Source organism: Mizuhopecten yessoensis, unplaced genomic scaffold (genome assembly GCF_002113885.1).
Source record: "Mizuhopecten yessoensis strain PY_sf001 unplaced genomic scaffold, ASM211388v2 scaffold6285, whole genome shotgun sequence".
In the NCBI taxonomy this organism is placed as follows: domain Eukaryota; kingdom Metazoa; phylum Mollusca; class Bivalvia; order Pectinida; family Pectinidae; genus Mizuhopecten; species Mizuhopecten yessoensis.
The window spans coordinates 260,663-279,654 of NW_018406473.1; the positions used below are offsets into that span (position 1 = coordinate 260,663).

Genomic DNA, 18,992 nt, shown 5'->3' on the forward strand with positions numbered 1-18,992 from the left:
TGGTAACTCGTACACCGTCACCTTGTCTCTATAGAAACTACTGGTAACTCGTACACCGTCACCTTGTCTCTATAGAAACTACTGGTAACTCGTACACCGTCACCTTGTCTCTATAGAAACTACTGGTAACTCGTACACCGTCACCTTGTCTCTATAGAAACTACTGGTAACTCGTACACCGTCACCTTGTCTCCATAGAAACTAATGGTAACTCGTACACCGTCACCATTTAGTGGCAATACCACTGGACATCATACTATGATAACTCTACGTTATACAGTTTCAGCTCACCACCATGACATGTCAACCCAACATAACAACATGTCCACACAGCATCATGACATGTGATCCCAACATAATGACATGTCAACCGAACATAATTATATGTTAACTGAATATCATGACACATGTATGTCAATCCAACATAGCGACATGTCCGCCTACATGTATCATCATGATATGTTAACCAAATTTCATGACAAGTCAATCTAACATAACGACATGTCAACCCAACATAACGACATGGCCACTCAACATAACAACTTGTTATACCTTTACTTTTTATTCTCAATACTCTTCTATAGTGAAAAAAGTTCGAAATTCCAGATGTTTGCCTCAGAAAAATGTTTACCGGTCAACATCGAAATGTTGACTGGCTTTGAGTGAAATGTTGACTGCTTACTATTCGGTACTTCCCGGTCATAACCAATAGTGGCATCCCTATAGGAAGTATTGCTCATGTCTGCTTCCGGCCGTCTGCAATGTTTATGTATGTCGGCCGCCTTATGTGCAATCATGGACAGATTTTCGGAACACACTGATGCAGAAATTGATGAAATTTTTAATAACAGAGACAGTACAAACACCAAGAATGTGATCAGAGTTGCAGAGAAATTTACAGAGTATATTGAAGCAAAGCAAAACGCATTACCACGGGATTGTTTTCAAGATAAATCCCAATTGGAAACGTCAGAAATTTTGAAAAAGTTATAACAAAACATTTATATACTGAGTTTTTGGTCAACATGTGTTATGTTGAACCCTCGGACCAAACTGTTGCCTTCGGCCTTCGGCCTCAGGCAACAGTTTGGTCCTCTGGTTTAACATAACACATGTTGTCCTCAAACCCATTCAACAAATGTATAATGTCCACTCAACATAACAACATGTCAACCGAACGTCATGACAAGTCAACTCAACATAACGAATTGTCCACTCAACATAACGACATGTCAACCAAACGTCATGACAAGTCAACCCAACATAACGGCATGTTCACTCAACATAACGACATGTCAAACTATGCGCCAACATACATTTGTAATACAGACAATGATGATAAGACAGTCGTTGCGTTCTATAGAATTTGGTGTAGCTCCACATTGTCTAAAGAAAAACTAATGAGCTTGGTAAACCATCACTTTGTCTCCAGAGAAACTAGTGAACTTGGTACAACTTCATCTTGTCCTCTGAGAAATTAGTGAACTAGATACACCGAAAACTGTAAACAAGCGGACCCAGTACTACAAAAATATGTATCCCGGCAAATAACCGATAGCTTGATACTCTTTAAACATTAATGTATCTCGGGAAACAAAAGGTTGTTCTACAAGAATACTGAACGTCCCCTGAAAAAACCCGATACATCGATATTCTTTAATGTATCTCAGGGAAACAATCAGACAAGGTATATTTGTACTCAGTGAGTATATATAGTATTTGTGTGTACGCTTTTATACCAATGAAACAGGACAGGAATTTGTTGAATACTTCAGTCAATAACACTATCATCGCAACATCTTGAAAGAGATTAAATGAAGCAGAAATTGTTTGATTGAGAATGTATAAACACTTTTCAGCTTGAAGACACATGAACGATTTACCAATGATCTTGTTTACATATCTCGTTTGTATGACTGGTTTAGAGATTATATATAGGTGGCAAAAACATAGCCCGGGGTCGTAAAAACATGACGACAATCGATGCCATTGTCCCATTTAGGTTCTGCACCCGTTAACTATTGTTGTCATCTCGCTTCGTCAGACAAACGAAATTTCGGGTAGCGACAAATTGCCCCCACCTGCTTCAACCGGGCGCCGATCTACAGGATATAGTGTTTTGGAGTACAAAGATTTCTGATAATCACCTATTGATTTATGAGCATAAAAAGCGTAAAATTATGTTGTAAAATGAGTTTAGAAATGGGGGGAATAATGCTTGAACGGGTACGCCAATCTCAGTCGAAATGGTGGTAGTGGTGGTTGGGGGTTTTGGAGAGAAATACGTTTGATTGGGTAGTAAACCAATCTCAAATGAGGGAGGGGGAGGTAGAATTTGAAATGATAAATAGCTCTGCCATTCCTTGAGGTATAATGGTAATGATTTGTGATTAACATACCGTTCAGTGAAACACCTTTCGATCTGACCTGCACAGTTCAGTTCTCACAATACTGTAGTTTCTCACGTTAATCTGGAAACTGCTTATCCTCGACAAACTACACGTAAATTTAACTGTAGTTACGTATGTAAAAGGTAGAGGTGTTCCGGTATTCGCACCTGCTTATCACTCGGTTATGAGCAAGTTACATAAGGTAACTGTTTGTAATTTATAGAGAAAATGTTTAAACGTAACAAAATCAACAATTCCACGTATTTAAATGACTTTTTATCAGGACTTCATTTTAAAAGATATTAGCAAAAAAACTAACGTTTCTTTGGCATTTAACCTTTATTGCCATAAAATATCAAATATACTAGCGACAGAAAAACATTCAGCAGATCATTCGCTGGAAAATTGCAATAAGAACATCATAAAAGTTCCATAAAACACTGCGGTATCCCATCTGATGAGACAGTGGTGCTGACACTAACGCAAGGGGTGAAGAGGAAAGTACCTGAGAGACCAAAGCTTGCCCGACAGACATTCCTGCTGCGGCTTGTTATGTCAGGTTCAAGGCCGCGTGTCGGCGGAGATGGTATCCCTGGTTATATAATAGTCTTATCGTCTGCTTAAATACAACCATATCAGACACATGTACTGGCTTGCTGACGTCACTATCTACAGGAACTAATTTGTGTGGCGGATGTACATATGTAGAACTACTTATAGACTTGGATGTGTCTGGTCCCACGGTAAAAGTACATCACCAACTGGGATGTATGACTGATAGTGTTTTGATGACAAATGCCACTAAGTCAGCAAAATCCAGATCTATTCCTAAAATCGTTTGGTTTTGGTTTGGTTTGTTTGTGTTTTACGTTCTATTAACAGCTATGGTCATTTAAGGACGTGCCAGGTTTAGGTGGTGGAGGAAAGCCGGAGTTCCCGGAGAAAAAACACCGACCTACGGCCAGTAACCTGGTGAGTCCCCCACGTAGGCATCGAACCAGCGAAACAATATAACTGTTTTCTTACTGTTGTTGTTTAAAATAACATTTTTATTATTGTGATACATCCAATCATTTCACTCTATCATGAAATAAAGTGTGACGAATGTTTGGCCATACAAACATTTACTTTTTATTTCTAAAAGAATTTTACCTTATCTTACAGCAACGGATTTCCATTGTAACCACTTACCGAACAAGCTATTACCGTCATTTGACTTTAATTTTACCATTACGTCAGATCGTCTAAGCAATGTAGACCGAATATACCTAAGATTTATTGGTGGGTTGTCTTGCTGACATTCAACTTAATTCCATTTTATACGCTAGACAAATCCCCATGGATATAGTTTTGGACCAATAAAATTTAACATTAGTCCGAGAATCTTCCAAAAGAAAGCAGTAAAATGATAAACAATGACAGATTTATCGGAAATACTAGCCAAATGATTCCCTGGAGATTCTTGGTTATCCGACTTGTGACGCTGTAGTACTAGCTAGCTCTCCGCCATGTTAATAAGCTCCTATAACTTAAACCGGAAAGTGTCATCGTTAAAAGATGACTTAATTGTGGTTCTTCCGGAAGTTCATTTCATTTTGGGGGTTTTAACGGTATTGTGGGTTGTTTGGGTTTTTTCCTTCGAATCTAAAGACATTAATTATCGGTATAATTGTCCACCAGTCAAGAGTAATCATTGCTACATTTACATATGTTAAAGCTGTTAACTTTAGATTTCTTGAAATCTTGATATCATAATGACTGTTTCGTAGCAACAGAATGGTGTACATTGTTCGTTATCACGTGGTCTTTTGTTTCCGGTATATAATCTCCGATTTGTGTGGCGCTATGCTCAACCTGTCGTTTTCCTTATAAATGGATGCAGGTTCAAACCTCTTCGACTTACTAAAATGATATCTTTACCATGGATCATGCTTTTAAATGCAAAACTTGTTTAATATCAGAGTAAAATAAAATAAAAGTTTCAGAACATTTCTATGTAGTTTTCAACGCCAAAAATACTTTTCAACTGTCTGTCTATTACATTTCTAAAGTGCGATGACGAAAACATTATAGCACCAACAAAGTATACAATGTAATCTTTTACGCCATATAATAATGACGTCACGTTTGACAATAGGTCTGCGCGCCATTTTGAAAAGGCTGCTGATTGTAATTCAACAGATTTTGCTATGTTAACCGAACTTTAACTTAATTTCTATACCAGAGCTGTATAGAAACAGGCAGTTATTTTACCGTCGCTTTATCTGCAGCTGAACAGCAAATCTGCGGCTTTGAGAGAAATTAATAGAAAACATCGTTCTGATTGGCCAATATAAATCAGTAAACGACACTTTACCAGATCATTACACACATTTTTCCGTACGTTTTTACTGCAGTGAAGATAAAGTTGTTTATCAAATTGATATTTCCTGATATTACACTGTTAAAAATGCAATAAAAACTAGCCTACCCCACGTGTGGTGTTCCTTCGTTCGTTAAACCCTCTCTGTAAATAAAGGAACGTTAAAAATAGTGAGTTTGGGGGAAAAGAAAAGACAGAGGTCTCAAGTATTGCAATGGGGTTTGCAGATATAATTTTTTTCAATACCACTTTGGCAGAACAAACAGAACAGAGAAAATGTACTGCATGGATAATGGGGCCACACAGGTTGCATCTTACGGTAACATGCAATTGAATACAAGACTTTATTTCCCACAAATCTGCATGTGTTCAAATCTTAGGGAGTTTTTATTTTGCAACAGAGGGAATTGTTTGGATTATGAGAATAGTGTGTTTGGAGTATGCTGTTTTTTACGACGAGAGTGTTTAGATCGTCAGTAGTATTTCTGTTGTGATGTTGTTCAGACTGGGGTGTATTGTTGCATTTTGGGAAGGGAAGGGCTTGTGTGTCTTGCTTATATTGTGTTGATTGTTTAGATCGTCAGTAGGATTTCTGTTGTGAAGGTTGTTCAGACTGTTGTGTATTGTTGCATTTTGGGAAGGGAAGGGCTTGTGTGTCTTGCTTATATTGTGTTGATTGTTTAGATCGTCAGCAGTATTTCTGTTGTGATGTAGTTCAGACTGTGGTGTGTTGTTGCATTATGGGGAGTGAAGGGCTTGTGAGGCTAGTTTAAATTGTGTTGAATGTTTTGATCGTCAGTAGTATATCTGTTGTGATGTTGTTCAGACTGTGGGGTATTGTTGCATTATGGGAAGTGAAGGGCTTGTGAGTCTAGTTTAAATTGTGTTGAATGTTTAGATCGTCAGTAGTATTTCTGTTGTGAAGGTTGTTCAGACTGTGGTGTATTGTTGCATTATGGGAAGTGAAGGGCTTGTGAGTCTAGTTTAAATTGTGTTGAATGTTTTGATCGTCAGTAGTATTTCTGTTGTGAAGGTTGTTCAGACTGTGTTGTATTGTTGCATTATGGGAAGTGAAGGGCTTGTGAGTCTAGTTTAAATTGAGTTGAATGTTTAGATCGTCAGTAGTATTTCTGTTGTGATGTTGTTCAGACTGGGGTGTATTGTTGCATTATGGGGAGTGAAGGGCTTGTGAGTCTAGTTTATATTGTGTTGAATGTTTAGATCGTCAGTAGTATTTGTATTGTGATGTTGGCCAGACTGTGGTGTATTGTTGCATTATGGGAAGTGAAGGGCTTGTGAGTCTAGTTTATATTGTGTTGAATGTTTAGATCGTGAGTAGTAAGTATTTGTGTTGTGATGTTGTTCAGACTGTGGTGTATTGTTATATTATGGGAAGTGAAGGGCTTGCGTTTAGATCGTGACAATTGTGTGGATGGTTGGGAGTGTTTGGATCGTGGGGGTGTCTAGAATTGTAAAGGGTTGGAAATGTTTGGAGTGAGAACTATATGTAGTCTACAGCCTCAGGATGATGTAGGGCATTAGAAACAAGTAATGTATGTAAATATCATAGTATGCATACAGGTGGCGCTGTATGCCGCAATAAATTTGGAAATTCGAAACCGTATTCCCCTGTAATTGTTATTGGGGCCACCCAGGCACCATGTACATTGATACATAACACACGTATAATTCCCTATCTCCATTTTCGTTGAAAATAAAATTAATCAAAAAATCAAATTGACTTCTAAAATCTAATGCGTATTCTTCTGTTGTTAAAATATAAAATGTGAAAGTACTTATCTATCCGTTATAAACATCAGCAAATACCTGTCACAGCGCAATACAAATAGTCGTGTTTTATCTACTATAGATAAGGAGAAAATACGGGCTCTGCTTTCTGAATGTATACAGGTTATATGCATTTACGATTAATTCTACTAAAAACAGACTGCTGTAAATTCGATTTTGCAATTTTCGACGGAAGATTATTTTAGTGTCTTCTTTCGGGGAAGATTACCACACATTAATTTCGCAGTGTAGAATTAGATCACCTGTATTTGCCAAATGAAGCTTAATCTTACCCATGCGTATTACCCCTATAAAACCACACTCATAAAACTTCTCGATAATTTCTGCAATTTTATCAATTTTATCAACTTTTATGCTATCATTAAAATGTGGGTTTCTTAAAATGAAGTAATATATATGATGGTCCTGCTACATATTACACAGTCTAATCATACTAGCGCTGGTTTATACTGTAGATAGGGAGCGATTAACTTTGCCGCATGGTAACGATCGTACAACAGACCTGAACCACTTTTAAACTTACTTCCTCATTCTCAGACTGTGTTTTACCCTTCAGTTCTGTGAACGCACTACATGTCCTGTTTCGTATGAAAGTGTGTTCTTATTTGTTGTTGAAATTTGTTTAAACTGTACATGTACATTACGTTGCAAAAATTATACATAATTACAAATTTGTAGCAAGTTTATATTAAGTTTAAAGCGGTCACCAAACAGATTATTAATCACAAATGTCCCATTCCGTTCATATGACACACTAAACTTACATAAAGTGTAAACATCAGGTTGTTAAAGCACTCTCTGAAAGTAAAAATAAGTACAAATCGATGATTTTCGAGAATTTAGGGAATTCAGTTGACTTGTAACTCACAGGAGGTGTACACACATTAATCAGGGAACGCTAAATAGTTAAACTGATAACAACACAGGCTTTAAGTGTATATTGTACATGTATGGGTAAACTGTGTACAAAATCTTCTCAGAAGTACATGTGTGAGGATGTTGAATGGGTATGTCACATCACTCACATGAAGTGTATTCTTTAGTTAAAATGTAATGATAGATTTGTTTCAAGTTTGTGTTACATCAGCCAAAACGCAAGAACCTCAGAAACATCTATTATTTTCTAATTATATAGATATCTTAAAAATAACAGATGCAAGAAATAAAAGTAGAAACAGCGGTCGGATATCAACTTAAGAATGCATGAGCTCAGAAAAGGCAGACCTATTTTTGTACAAAATATTTCATTGGGGACAATCCTTACTTACATATTTACAAAATAATTGAGACACCAACAAGGCTGGTGAAATAGAAAGTGTATACATAAGGCAATCATAAGCCTAGTAATGCATCATTATTCAACAATCCTCTGACATAGGTTAGGAGGTATCAACGGAAATGTGACAGCGATGTTCAAGAAGGGAAGCCAGACGGATCAAAGCAAATAAATACCAATCTCACTCACCAGTGTCATATACAAAATCGAAGCCATAGATTATCTAAACACAAACAACGTTCTTGTACATTTTCAACATGGCTTCCGTCCAGGTCTTTCGTAAGGAACCCATATGCATTTTACCTTTAAGGAGAGTTTCTTTCGGTGCCCGCTATGTCATAGGCTAACAAACTATGGTATTCAGGATCAGACTAATCAAATATATTACCTGTAACTGAGCAAGATCGAGTTATCTCAGTCGAGGGTCAATGTTCTGTAACCAAATCCCAACCGAGGCGTAAGGCGTGGTTGAGATGTCACAGAATCTTAGCCCGAGACTGAGATAACCCGATCTTACTCAGTTACAGGTAATTGATTTTTTTTCTCGCACCTTTTAGTTCGAAAAAAAGGATTCAATTTTGCTCAAAACTGCAATTATCCCGTCTTTGGCCTCAAATGATAATGACTTCTTCACTACTTAAGCTACATTTCAATGCTTCCGCGTAAAAGTGTAGTGCGTCCTTACAAAGAAAACAACTTATTTCAAAGTGTATATTTTATTTTATCTACAACATGAAATATCTTACAACATCAAAACTATACATATAACGACAAAACAGAACATGTATAATGCAGATTGTCTATTTCAAGCAGTTAACACGGGATGAATATATAGCAGTGTAAAAATTCCGCGAAATATTACGTAAAGGTACAAGACAGATCGGACGATATAGAAAATCTAGCATGGATGGAGAATGACGTGGGATATCTCTGTCTGAGGTGCGAGAATAAATGATACGTCGAACTGGTCACAGAGAGTATTATTGGGCCACTGGTTTTTCTTCTGCATGTCAACAAATAACAGTGTAAAAGTCTTTTCCACAACTGCCAGCTGTAAGAAGGAAGACCTGTCCGGTAGGCCTACAGATCGATGATGGTTAATTTCTAGTAAGTTAAACATCAAGGCGTTCTATATCATGCAAAAACAAAAACAATAACATGTGACCACATGATCAAATTTGATTATAACCTTTTAAATTAATTGACAACCATGTATGCCACCGTAGTCACCACAACAACCATACGACAACCAAGGCAGCACCAAATAAACCAGACGCCGCCCACTGACGCTTAAGGCAAGACCTGGCAAGCAACAATCCAACCAGACGACGCACGATGCTACACCAAACCAACAAGGCGACACGACAACCAAAGCAACTCCAAACAAACCAGACGACAACCAAGGTAACACTAAACAAACCAGACGACAACCAAGGCAGCACCAAACAAACCATACTACAACCAAGGCAACACCAAACCAACCAGACGACAACCAAGGCAACACCAAACCAACCAGACGACAACCAAGGCAGCACCAAACCAACCAGACGACAACCAAGGCAGCACCAAACCAACAAGACGACAACCAAGGCAACACCAAACCAACCAGACGACAACCAAGGCAGCACCAAACCAACAAGACGTCAACCACGGCAAAACCACATCCAAACGGATGGCAAAAAGAAAGCACCAAACCAACCAAACGACAAACAAGGCAACACCAAACCAAACGGATGAAAAAAAAGGAAACATCAAACAAAACGGATGACAACCAAGGCAACACCAAAGCAGATATACAACAACCAATGCAACACCAAACCAACCAGACGACAACCAAGGCAGCACCAAACAAACCATACTACAACCAAAGCAGCACCAAACCAACCAAACGACAATGAAGGAAGACCTGTCCGGCATAGGAGACTGGGCCTACAGATCGATAATGGTTAATTACTAGTAAGTTAAACATCAAGGCGTTCTATATCATGCAAAAACAAAAACAATAACATGTGCCCACATGATAAAAATGATTATAACCTTTTAAATTAATTGACAACCATTTATACCCCCGTAGTCACCACAACAACCATACGACAACCAAGGCAGCACCAAATAAACCAGACGCTGCCCACTGACGCTTAAGGCAAGACCTGGCAAGCAACAATCCAACCAGACGACGCACGATGCTACACCAAACCAACAAGGCGACACGACAACCAAGGCAACTCCAAACAAACCAGACGACAAACAAGGTAACACTAAACAAACCAGATGAAAACCAAGGCAGCACCAAACAAACCATACTACAACCAAGGCAACACCAAACCAACCAGACGACAACCAAGGCAACACCAAACCAACCAGACGACAACCAAGGCAGCACCAAACAAACCATACGACAACCAAGGCAGCACCTAACCAACAAGACGTCAACCACGGCAAAACCACATCCAAACGGATGACAAAAAGAAAGCACCAAACCAACCAAACGACAACCAAGGCAACACCAAACCAACCAGATGACAACCAAGGCAGCACCAAACAAACCAGACGACAACAAAACAGCACCAAACAAACCATAATACAACCAAAGCAGCACCAAACCAACCAAACGACAACCAAGGCAACACCAAACCAACCAGATGACAACCAAGGCAGCACCAAACAAACCAGACGACAACAAAACAGCACCAAACAAACCATAATACAACCAAAGCAGCACCAAACCAACCAAACGACAAAGAAGGAAGACCTGTCCGGCATAGGAGACTTGGCCTACATCTCGATGATGGTTAATTACTAGTAAGTTAAACAGCAAGGCGTTCTATATCATGCAAAAACAAAAAACAATAATATGTGCCCGCATGATCAAAATTGTTTATAACCTTTTAAATTCATTGACAACCATTTATACCACCGTAGTCACCACAACAACCATACGACAACCAAAGCAGCTCCAAACAAACCAGACGACAAACAAGGTAATACTAAACAAACCAGATGAAAACCAAGGCAGCACCAAACAAACCATACCACAACCAAGGCAACACCAAACCAACCAGACGACAACCAAGGCAACACCAAACAAACCAGACGACAACCAAGGCAGCACCAAACCAACCAGACGACAACTAAGGCAACACCAAACCAACCAGACGACAACCATGCAGCACCAAACAAACCATATGACAACCAAAGCAGCACCAAACAAACCATACGACAACCAAGGCAGCACCAAACCAAGAAGCCGTCAACCACGGCAATCCCACATCCAAACGGATGACAAAAAGAAAGCACCAAACCAACCAAACGACAACCAAGGCAACACCAAACCAACCAGACGACAACTAAGGCAAGACCAAACCAACCAGACGACAACCAAGGCAGCACCAAACCAACCAGACGACAACTAAGGCAAAACCAAACCAGCCAGACGACAACCATGCAGCACCAAACAAACCATATGGCAACCAAAGCAGCACCAAACAAACCAAACGACAAACAAGGCAACACCAAACCAGACGGATGACAAAAAGGAAACATCAAACCAAACGGATGACAACCAAGGCAACACCAAAGCAAATAGATGACAACCAAGGCAGCACAAAACCAACCACACGACAACCAAGACAACGGCCTCAATTTTTTACGAGATGTGACCAAGGAAGTGAAGGAAAAGTATGTACGTTAATTAATCATCACATTCAATGTTCTATTTTCATGTTTTGAAATATTAACAGGCACACACAGAGAACGTAAAAACATAGGCTGTAGTAGCCAGCTAGGTTCAACGTAACAACAGACATAATACCAGAGGACTTATTGTACCGAATGTCACACCATTTCACTGCAGTAATCACAACAATAAATCAAGCTTCCTCTCAAGGGCAATCGTGAAACGAATACAACCAACACAGTTCATCAACCTCCTGACTGTGGAGTAGGCTTCTCAGTTTGTAGGCAGCATGTATAAAGTTTGACATATATACTACCTGTAGTATATACCACAAGTAGAAAGTTTGACATATATACTACCTGTAGTATATACCACAAGTAGAAAGTGTCCGAACACAACTGTGTCAGTAAAAACAAATATTAAGGTGATGTAAGACAGTTCCGTGAATAACTTTTGCAAATACGATGTTATGGAATTGTTATATATTTGATTAAATTTAAAATTTAAATGCAAATTTGTGAATTGAACACAAGTGCCTGCATGAACGCAAATCGGTCACATTTATTTTTACGCAACATTTCCGAAAAAATATATTGTTTGACTTCCATTACCAGTTTCGTCGTTATGTCAAGTGTAAAGGTAGCGTGCTGTGATGAATTTGTTAAATGACAAGTTAGCAGGCAAAGTAAAGGATGACTGTACCGTACACTGACCACGCCCTAGCAAAGGAACACACTGACCAGAACATAGTTAAAGATGAAATGAAAACCGAGGTCAGAGTGATGTGCACTTGAAATGTAGTCCGATCATGCACGTGTAAAGTTGTCTAGACAGGATAGGAAAATGTCAGAGGGTAAATCGTCATCGGCGTGTATCGTTAGCACTAGAGGATATATTCCACACTAGCACTGTCAACATCAATATTAGTTTGCTGTTGATGCGTTATCACACCCAGCACAAATAGATATATTCCTATCTGGTTTTAAAACCACGTCGATACTTTTAACAGGTGCAGGAGATAACGTACCACATCAGAACAGGAGTTGGATTTATCGATGATATCTGTATATAGTTACATGTAGCATTAGCCCGCCACGCCTTACCACATTGTTCGAGTATCGCTGTCTGTTTAGTTTCTTTATGGCTAACAAAGTCACTCTAATGGGGCAATTTGCTACCGATGATCCTAATTCAAGATGGCCACCAGGATACCGGCGGATAGTTTTCATTTCAAAATCACAACTTCCGGTGTAAAGAGTAACGTTCTTCTTTCTAGACGTTTACGATAAAAAGAAGTGCTTGGTCAACCGGAAGACGTTGAACTTAGACAGGGTTAAAGTGGAAAATGCAAAAGATTACCGGATGGAAGAGAATTCAGTCCCATCCTCAAACATTTGATCATTGTAGATGACTTGACGATTCGATTGCTTTAAAAACCTGAGAGATTCTACCTTCAATAAGTATAAATGGATAACAGCAGGTATTTAAAATGCGCTTTACAAAGGTTCACGTCTATTCTTCTATTATTTTTGTGGCGTTTCGATATTACGTTTTAAATTATGAAATGTCGTTGTTTCGTTAATTTACCTCGACATAACTACATATTTCTCTAAACTGCCGTCATCTGCTCTATTTATTCTAAATGACGAAAAGACGAAATACCTTGGAAAAGAAAAAAATCGGCAGTAATTATCGAACTGACGAAAATGAGTGTTATATGTAACACGGAATAACGACAGTCCGATTGTTTAATAAAAAACATAAATATTAAATGCAGTGATTGAAAGAGAATGTCTCCTATAGAATATATACAAATGTATCAGATACAGTTTTGCTAACTAACAGAGCCTTTGAACGCGTAGCATCCCGTGTTATTGGCTGACATCATAAAATGTATAAAATTTAAATGAAATGAAGGGGAAAATAAGAAAATAATTGTATGCACATTGGAAGCAATAATTGTAAAATGTAATGTAAAGTTTTGCTGGTAAGACATGCCGGATAGAACTAGAGAAAATTAAACCAGTCTCTACTCATAACAAGCTTCAGTTCATCGTCAAATTAAAATTCGTTGTGCAAATAAATCGGTACGAAGAATTTTAAAAAGCTAATTGAACTTTGTCTTGTAAAACGAATTTCCATGAAATAATACTTCCTATAACTCTACTGACAGGAATACAGACACAGAATGAGCAATCACAATGGGTCCAAGATGGGAAAAGTTGTCAGAAATTATCACCAAAGGCCTAAGACAAATGCCAGTAAATGTAGACTGACCACGCAAGAAAGCAGCAGACACCGCTTCCTGCATAGAAGAATCAGATTGGAGGGCCAAAGACGCAGCAAAGTCCCAATCCTCACCAATTTTAACCTTCATGGTGGAGTTTGGTGGCTAAGATTTCCAGCAGATATGTAGTACTCATTGGGTCAAATTACGCTTCGGCTATGGTCGATAGTGTTCGTTTAAAAGTGTTATGTTACCAAAATCTTCCCAAGTCTGTCAATTTCACCGTCATGTTCAAATCGATGAAGTTTTGTCTTTTAACAAGAATAATTCATTGACCACGTTGATTACATGTAGTACCCTCCCGGACTTGTATCAGCAGCTTACCTCGAATTTTATTTACAAGTTGACTGACAGGAACAGCTAGCAACACTATGCACTAGTAAGATGTACTTTAAAGCTGACGATATCGATTTCCAAATCGTGAACTTGCCAATATTCCGAAACAACTGGTTATCTCCACCCTAATTGTTTGATGGGGCGGAGATAATCCGAGAGTTCTAAAAATATTTTCTTTGAAAAACATGCACTCTTGGTTAAGTGCGCGCTTAAAAGTGATATCTTCTTGTATACCGGAGCAAGTCCAATTACATTCCTAGCAAGTATTTCAAGATTCTGTCATCTATAATAGACTCTGATTATGTATCAATCTTTTTTTTAGAACCTGCAGCCATATATTCTTTTAGATGTATTTGAAAACAGGTTTCTTCTCGCGAGATTTAAAATGCATAAACATGTGTTTGACTTACGAAAAACAAAAAAGGGATGACGAAATATAATCTGTGGTGTTAAAATGTTCCGTAAATGTTTGAAATTGTCGTTGTCGGCATTTTTATCGGCCAAGTGGCAGGGACATAAATTCCAATCACTGTATGGATAATATGTGGGCAAAAGCTGGTATACCAGACTTTTCCTCTGTGGAAGTGGGTAACAAACCTGCAAAAATGAGAAGATATTCAATTATTTCAAACTATTCGTTTACATGTCTCAGTCGATTCCTATTCACCTGTCTGCTCCCGATTTCACGATCGTCGTGATATAGTTAGTTCTGTTAATTTCGTTTATCGATCTGTTAACAGTTAATGTCATTTACATACGTGTCGCCGTGTGTGTAATGTTGTATTGAGCGCTACCTCACTGAAACTTCCCGATCACATTTGATCAACTATGGGAAACCAGTGGTTACGCTTTCCTTAAATGCTGAACATGTAGCAGAGAATGAAAACTACCAGTTCTAAGAGCTGGGAACAGAACCAATTGCCTTCCTCACGCGGGATAACATTTTACATTACATCCAACGTAATGTGGTGCCATGGGAGGCGTCCAGAAGTTAAACTATCAATAATAGAACTAATATAAAATAAGGATAGGAAAAGATCATACCCTTAATGTCGCATTTGGGTGGTTTTTACACATTGTTGCCAATATGCCATTGTTCTGTAATGACACAAAACATAGGTATAAAAGGGAGGGAGGATTGCTCGTCGTCTGGTCCCTCCCCCTCGGCTAGCCTTGCACCCGCTGGTCCCTCCCCTTTAATAGCCTGGCGTGGTTTTACCTTTCTTGTTCATCAAAACGAGCAAACCTCTCCTCCCTCTCCTCCAACACCAACACCACCACCACCACCAGGTGGCACTTACTACACAGGATTTCGAAACATGGATGTCGGTTAATCATGACTACCGTAACGTCATTGCGAAATGTTTTATTTCCTTATGCGATGTGCATATAAATGGTGGTATTGCCGATACTCATTTGTGTGTCTCACGATTCAGGAAAATACAATTAAAACGTTGCACATTTTATTATTTCGGGATTTTGAATACTGACAGAGTCAGCCAACGTGGTCATCATATCTAAATTGAAGTAGCCGCGGAGTAATACCTTATACATCCGATTGTGTGATTTGGCCGCCGTGTGGAGCAGTAGATAGGTGTGTCTATGTTTAAGTTTATGTTAAAAGGGTTATTGAATAAATGTCAGCATAGACTGTAAATGTATACAGATGTCTGCTGTTTTCCATTGTTTACGAGTAAATCAAACACTTCTAAATGACGTTGCTTATAAATATTTCACAAATCCACTTGATCTTTACAGTACAACTGAAAGACTTTCTGGTATTATCACGAAATATTGTGCTCCCAGATGTAATATGTTGTGGTTACGCCCCATCGTAGAGCTTATAAATAAAACACAACTAATACTTTATATAAGAATAGCACCATCACAAAGTACACATACAAAATAAACCGAAACGAAATCTAAGCATCATAAAACTACTTGTATGATTTTAAACACAATTGAATAAGAATCATTTATTATCAATATCCTCGTGCAGTTTAATCATTTCGCTGACCTGTCGTTCTTCAAGTGGCAGGCACTTTGTCGTGACTAACAGCTGGTCAATTAACACAGTAGACCCACACATGTTACTACCTGAACTAAATATGGAATTCTCGGGATATACATGTACATATACTGTATGGCAGGCATCTTACACCCAGTATGGCAACGTCTCACAATTAAGTTGAGCAACGAATAATGAATACAAATATTCAAACTGCGATTTTCGATATTCGTGAAAAATATATCTGAATTTTAATATCATGTTCTTCATCGATCGAACCTGTATGAATTTAATTTTAGTTTTAAATTTTCAATTTCCTGAATATGAACAAATATTTTTTTTATGTTAAATCATTGAATCCGTCTTTGAACAGATGGCTCAAGGAAGTAGATAGAAACCCCGCCGTGTGAACTATTTCTGTCGGGATGGAATGAGCGTACTCCCATAACATAAGAGGCTGCTGGTCGGCCTTTTTTCTATCGGATATGATGTTGCCGACTGCGACCTCTTATTTCCGAAGCGCTAATTCTTTGATGCAGACTCCACCCGAAATCCGGGCGGAACAAAATCGGCTTGAAAAACTCACTTAAGTGGTTAACAGTTCATGACAACGATGTCTACTCACGGTTCATATAATATAGATCCCATATGTATGCCACAGACACAAATATATAGTATATGACGAAATAGAACACTCAAAAAACATGTCCATGTCGTTGGAGCACTTCTCTGACCTACTTTTAAAACATGGCTTCCTGAGTTAATACAATATAGCAGGGGGGTTCAAACGGAACGAAATGATACGGTGTTTGGTTTATCCGCTTGTAGAACATTGCATGGTATCCATTTTTGTACTAACCGGGAAATCGCGGTAAATATTTTCTGATTCACTTCGAAAGAGGAAAAAAATATTATTTATGTCTTTGTGATTTATGGAAAGGAATATTTATTGGACCCTGTTGAACACTTTTTCTAAATTCAAACTTTGAAAATGTGATCGACAGCATCAGGAAAATCTGCTAAGGGCAGTTAGAGGTTACACGGCGCAGGTCAAAAATATCTCGACGTGTAGACCTCTAACACAGTTGGGTTAGCGATGTTCTGCATACAATCAATAATTTGCAAAAACAAAGGGCACAATTAAAATAATTACTTTCTGGATGTGTAAAGTTAAACAGTTAGACATGTACAGTTGTCATCTCCCCCAGACAAACCACACAGTTCATATACCGTCAAGACAAAACATATTAGATTTCTTAAAAGGACAAAACTGATTCTCTCATCACACAATCACCTTAACTTTGGAATTCTCAACCCAGAATTTACATCTCTCAGAGACAAAATGTTATAGAAAGATTTCTCATCATACCGGGATATGAGTGCTAAATTTACCTCCATATTAAACAAGTAGCACATATGTACACTTTTTTTAGCACAACAATAAAAATATACATAGATGTGGCTGTAGACGTCACTGATTTGATCGTGCTTGCTTTGTACGTATGCCTTTGTTAAATGTCAGCCCGTGTTAGTCTACGCTTACGAGTGCACATTAAAGGATGTTCAGACGTTAACCATCTTTAGTTAGTGATATGTTGAGCGTGTATTTAAATATCCGATCCCGCTTGTCTCAACACACATGTAATGGCCATGCATTTCCTACTGTGTCTGTACATTAAGGTTGTTTAACAGATGTTCGCACAGCCATCCCTATAGCTTTATTGAGAGCATGTGTTTGATGATAATGATGGAGATTTTTACCAGTTACGTGACGGTATCTTGAATGAGCTTTATAACATTCCCGGAATCCCCAGTAAGCCCCGGTCTGACTTAGTGCAGACATACCGTAGTTGTAACTAGTAACTAGGTATGGGGCCGATACGAACCCCAGTCTATAAATGTGTTATTATACAATGTACGAGTACCGGAAACCTGACGTAAAGGTGTCGTGATTCTACCAACCTCCCAGTCTCTTGTTAAATACTAGATTGAAACAACCATTCAACAATCAAAATATGAAAACATGCATTGGGTATACTCAAATTAGGTATACTCAAATTAGCAAAGAAAATCACTTGTAATTTATTTACAAAATATCCTTCACTAAAACCAAGCACTTTGACTTCTCCAATTCTGTGCTGAAACTAAGAATACTTAGTCACAGCAATATCATATAAAACAGAATATATTGAATATTAAAAGTAAACATGTATAAAAAATATCGATATTTCATGTGTATATAATAGTGTACTATAAAAAGTAAACATTGATATGCGCTACACGTGTATACACACTTCAAACATAGCGGACCCTTACCCCTCACGGCGGCATACCTCGCCCGCACTCATTCATAAGGTCGGCTCCGTATACGTATGATTAATTTCCAATGTGTGCCTAAACACACACAGTGCTCTGCCGATACACAGCGGAATCTCGGAGAGGGTATATAAACACGTGTACGTGTGTATTGTGTACCCCAGTACATGTGTGTATCACATACAAGGTGACAGTAACGTAACACAAGGTTTTATTGTAAACAACACGGATTACAGGAATGTGATGTAACGGTGTACAAGGTAAGTGTGTTTTCTCTCTCACATATGTATATTTGAACTTGAACTTGTATACCTGTCGTATGTTTGTTACCAGTTTATAACAATCAAATCAACCATTTATGATATACGGAAGGTCGTCATGTAGTAGACAAACATTAGCGTGTGTGTTGTTTTTTTTAGTTGATCCGGAAGTGGACACTGTCTTACTAGAAATACACACTGGACTTAGTCGAGTCTTTTATCGATCGCTGATTGTCGAATCATCGCGGTTAACTGTACAAAGACACCATCTA

General features: G+C 38.3%; 1 protein-coding gene across 1 annotated transcript in view; it reads left to right on the top strand.

Moving 5' to 3' along the window:
• The first annotated feature begins 18,505 nt into the window (after nt 1-18,505).
• LOC110451901 (heparan sulfate glucosamine 3-O-sulfotransferase 1-like) overlaps nt 18,506-18,992 on the top strand; it is a 107,564-nt gene continuing 107,077 nt past the window's right edge. The window contains exon 1 of the mRNA XM_021500121.1: nt 18,506-18,720. The gene's annotated coding sequence lies outside the window, so the exon portion shown is untranslated. The remainder of the gene's footprint in view (nt 18,721-18,992) is intronic.